Source organism: Silene latifolia, chromosome X (assembly GCF_048544455.1).
Source record: "Silene latifolia isolate original U9 population chromosome X, ASM4854445v1, whole genome shotgun sequence".
In the NCBI taxonomy this organism is placed as follows: Eukaryota; Viridiplantae; Streptophyta; class Magnoliopsida; order Caryophyllales; family Caryophyllaceae; genus Silene; species Silene latifolia.
This window is the reverse complement of record NC_133537.1, coordinates 143,540,365-143,545,275: the sequence shown is the minus strand read 5'-3', so window position 1 is coordinate 143,545,275 and position 4,911 is coordinate 143,540,365. Positions and strand designations below refer to the sequence as shown.

The following is a 4,911-nucleotide window of genomic DNA, read 5'->3' as shown; positions in this document are numbered from 1 at the left end:
GCTAAGTAAGCATCTTCCCGATCCTTAAAAGCTTGCTTGTGCATCTCTTGCATAAGAAGAGTCATATAATCTTTGCTTGCTTCAACACCTTCGGGTTTGAACTCTTGGTACTTGAAAGGGTAGGGTGGTGTGACAATGGAAGAGGAGGGCATTTCAATTTCATCCCTTTGTTGTCGGATAAAGTATTCGGCCTCTTTTGAGAGGGGAAGGAGATAGTTGGTCCGGTGGACACTTAAACGACAAATCTTCGAAGGCAAAGTAAAAGATCTAGCCTCACTAGTGAGCCACCTATACTTGGTGTCAAGAGGGTTATGAGAGACCCACTTGTATTTGTTTATCATAGTATCCAAATCAATGAGATGACCACCCTTTTTCGCCACATACTTGCTATCCTTGTTGAAGTTCGGATCAAAGTATTTAGCCAAAAGAGTGACTAGACCTCCATTCACAATAACGGTGGTGCCTTGCTTCCCACAATCAACATTTATCCATCTATCCACCAAAAGCCTTAGAGAGTTGAAAGGCTTGGTGAATTCCCTTCCAATGTTTAAGGCCGACTCAAGAAGAACAAAATCGAGCTTGGTAAAGTGGTTGGTGTCTTTTCTTGCAATGTTGGTGTTCCCTATGACCTTGTGCCACACTCTAATGCCCGGATGGTGGACTAATAGAGCGCGACTAGCATGATAGTTCTCAAATTTACTTCCGGAAATCGCCTCCCAAAGAGGAGCGGGGTCATACTTGCCAACATTCTTGAAATAACTATGTGAATCATCAAGACCCAAAGCTTTACTCATTTCGTCAAAGGAGATGCGCCTACTAACATTAGCTAGGCGGAACTCGATGTTTTCCATGGTCTCTACCTTTGTAACTTTCAAAGAACTCAAGAATTCTAAGGTAAGGGAGGAGTATGTCAATTCTTTTGTTGCAAACAATTTTTCCAACCCCATGGCTTTAAAGAAGGCTCTAGTTTGCTCAAGGACACCCAACTTATCTAAGGCATATTCGCGAATAAACTTGATGGATAGAAAGGATTTTCTAGAAAACTTGGCAAAAGTTTCCCTATGGGATTTGGAAATGAAAATTACCTCCGGATAGTTCGAAAGTTGAGCAATTTCCGGAGTAGTAGATGTTGTTGCTTCCAAGGGAGGTTGTTCTTGTTGCACTTCTAAGTTTGAGCTAGCTACCACCATAGCCTATGAGGCTTTCTTTGCATGAAGACTCTTTTGTCTTGTTGAGAGTGCCTTTGCCTTTGGTGCCTTTGTTGCTCCTTTTGTCCTTGCCATTGATGCTTGAACCAAGAAATAAGTGAAAATCTTCAATTTCCAAGTGTACCCAAATCGATTTTAAGATGAAAGGCTTTGCCTTTATAAATTCAAAAATCGACTCAAAGGTTGAAGATTTTGTGCTTGGTTTGATTTTTGTTGAAAGAGGAGTGATTAATTTTTGTTAGAAGGATGTTTTGATTTGATTTTGATGAATGTGGTTGAGGAAATCTTGTTTTTGTGATGGAGAGGATGTGGGTTTTGAGTTTTGGGGTTTATGGGTAGTGTTTTAAATGAAGGAACGAAGAAATGAATTTGGGAGGGGGTTTATAAAAGACCCGAAATTTTTGAAATGCAGGGGGAAGACGGGCAGCTTTCCTTCGGGACGCCCGGATTCTGTCTGTTATGGGTTGAGAAATCCTCGCCTAAAGACGGGCGTCTTTGAGCAAAGACGCTCGGATTATTCAGCTGCGGGACGGGCGGATTCCTTTCCAGGGATTTTTTTTTGTTTTTTCTCAGCTAAAAAGACGGGCGTCTTCTCTTGCAGGACGGGCGTCTTTTTAAGGACGGGCAGATTCTTTTGCAGGACGCCCGGATTTGCTAACAGTCCCAAAATTTCAAAAATTCAGCTCATAAAGGACGGGCGGATTCTGACCAAGACGCCCGTGTTGCCTGAAGACGGGCGGGTTCTCTTGAAAACGCTCGAATTCATCCCCTTTTACCCGGATTCAGTTCCATCGGTGTACTTGCATATCCCGTGTCATTTTTCATTCTTCAAAATCTCGTGTTCTTCATTGTGGGGGCACTACTAAGGCATGTATAACCTAGGCAATTACTATCCCCACACTAAGCTAAAGCACTACACATCAATTGAAATCATTAGTCCCTCCCTTACTTCTCTCAAAAATGATAATTACCTTAATCAAGGCACAAAAATCCAAAAATGACAAAAATGCAATATAAGAATTAAAATGCGAGTTAGGAGTTAGAAATATTTACAAATGGTGGTTTAGGGAGGACTCCACCAAACTCTCATCCTTAGTGAGATGTCATGGGGGCATGTGTAAGGTGTTGTTGATGTTGCTCAACACCTTGAAGAAGTAATCAAAAGCTTGTTCATTGTCATGATAAAGATCTTCAATAGATCTTTGCCCTTGTTGTCGGTCTTGATCGATAGCATTACCAATATAGGGATTGAAAATCCCTTCAAACTCATCGTCCCAAAGACCACAAACTTCATCTACTTGATCACTAAAGATCTCTTGAGTTGATAGTGACAACTCTCCCATTATTTCGTCTTGGCCAATGGGGCCATCTTCTTCATTGCTTGACTTTGGTGAGCTTTTCAAGCTCTCTTTGTTATAATTCACTTGCTCTTTGAATGGAGCATCTTCAATTTTCTTCTTCCATTGGAGTTCCGACTTCTTCCTATCATCCTTCCGGCTATAATGATCAATCATAAAACATGGTTCATGCAAACGGGGAGCTCTCATGGTCTTGTCAAGATTGAAAGTCATACTCTCATCTCCCACTTCTAGAGTGAGCTCTCCATGTTTTACGTCAATCACCGCACCCGCGGTGTGTAAGAAAGGTATTACTAGAATGATTAGAATGTTGGAGTCTTCTTCCATATCAACAATGACAAAGTCCACCGGGATGAAAATTTTCCCAATTCGTACGGGAAAATCTTCCCATATCCCTAATGGTGTCTTCGTCGATCTATAGACCATTTGGAGTGTGATATTGGTGCATTTAAGCTCTCCCATCCCCAACCTTTTACTCACCGAGTACGGCATAACACTCACACTAGCCGCTAGGTCACATAAGGCTTTGTTGATCGTGGTGTCGGCAATGTTACACGGTATCGAGAAGCTTCCCGGATCCTTGAGTTTTGGAGGTGAACTCCCTTGAAGTATTGCACTACTCACCTTAGTGAAGGCGATAGTCTCAAGCTTCCGGATCGACTTCTTCTTTGTGAGGATGTCGTTCATGTATTTCGCATAGGCCGGCACGTGATTGATTAATTCCGTGAAAGGAATGAGACTTCCAAACTCTTCACAATTTCCATAAATTTTCCGAGTTGGTCATCAAATTTGGGCTTGGCTTGACGACTTGGAAAAGGAAGTCTAATCACAATGGGCTCCTTCTCCTTGACCTTGTTTTCATTTTTCTTTGAGATTTCTTCTTTTGATGGTTCTCCATCCTTGGAGTTTTGCACAATTTCTTCCTTGTCACTAGCTTCCACAACTTTATCCTCAACTTGATTCTTCGGTGCTTCATACCTTGTACCACTTCTCAAGTGAATGGCACTAACCGTTTCATGTCTTGGGGGATTACTTTGAGGTGGTAATTGCCCCTTTTGTCTTTGTGAGCTTGAAGATTTTAGTTGAGTCAATTGGGTTTCCAACATTTTGGTGTGAGCTAGGATGTTGTTGATGGTGGTTTCCTTTGCTTGACTATTCTTTTGCATTTGAGTGAAAAACTCTTGTTGATTCTTTTGCATTTGAAGTACCGCTTTTTGAACATCAAAACCTTGGTCATTTTGTTGATTGTATGGAGATTGATTTTGGTAACCTTGGTTTTGGTTGTAAAAGGGTCTTTGATTTTGGTTTCTCATGGGAGGTGGGGTGTATGTTGTTTGAGGGTTTTGAACATTTTGGCTTTTGTATGAGAGATTTGGATGGAATTTGGTGTTTTCATTGTAATAGTTGGAATAAGGGGTACCACTCTCGTATGCTTGGAAAGCATTCACTTGTTCATTTGTTCCCCTACATTCACTTGGGTCATGTCCCAAAGTTCCACAATTCTCACATATCCCACTTGGGATTGATGAAGATGCCGTCATGGCATTAACATGATGCTTTGGTGATTTTGAGGCTTCTTCAAGTCTAGCCATAGCCTTTTCAAACTTCAAATTTATGGTATCAATGTGAGCACTAAGTTGACCACCCAATTGAGTAACGGAGTCCACTTCATGCTTTCCTCCTCTAGTAGACTTGCGAGGTCTACTATATTGTGAGTTATGGACCGCCATTTCTTCAATTTTGTTCCAAGTTTGATTGTCATCAACTTCGGTGAACATTCCATTTGATCCCATGTTGAGAATGTTCCTTGAATCTTCATATAGACCGTTCTAAAATTGTTGTACCAAGAACCACTCGCTAAGTCCATGGTGAGGACATGAGCGACAAATTCCTTTGAACCGCTCCCAAGCTTCATACAAATATTCTTCATCCCTTTGCTTAAAACCCGTAATTTGAGCTCTTAGCATGTTAGTCTTTTCCGGTGGGTAGAAGTTTTTGTAGAAAGCTAGAGCCAACTTTTTCCAAGAATCAATTCCAAGAGTGGCCTTATCAAGGCTCTTCAACCATTGTTTCGCGGTGCCAATTAGAGAAAAAGGAAATAAGACCCATCGAATTTGGTCTTGAGTTACACCGGTTTAAGAAATCGCATCACAATAATCGCAAAAAGCCTTCATATGAGAGTGAGGGTCTTCACTAGGCATCCCCCCAAATTGGCTTCTTTCGACTAATTGGATAAATGCGGATTTGGCAATGAAATTTCCGATTAGATGTTGTGGTGTGGGAGTACCATTGGGTAGGTTCTCCTCGGTGGGTACGGAATGTGATGAAAACTTAGGCATTGTGGG

The 4,911-nt window shown here is 41.5% G+C and overlaps 1 non-coding gene across 1 annotated transcript; it reads left to right on the top strand.

Moving 5' to 3' along the window:
- Window positions 1-4,426: 4,426 nt before the first annotated feature.
- On the top strand, window positions 4,427-4,533 carry LOC141624038 (small nucleolar RNA R71). Its single transcript, XR_012533850.1, has one exon. It is a non-coding gene; the product is annotated as a small nucleolar RNA R71 (small nucleolar RNA).
- The last annotated feature ends 378 nt before the right edge of the window (window positions 4,534-4,911 follow it).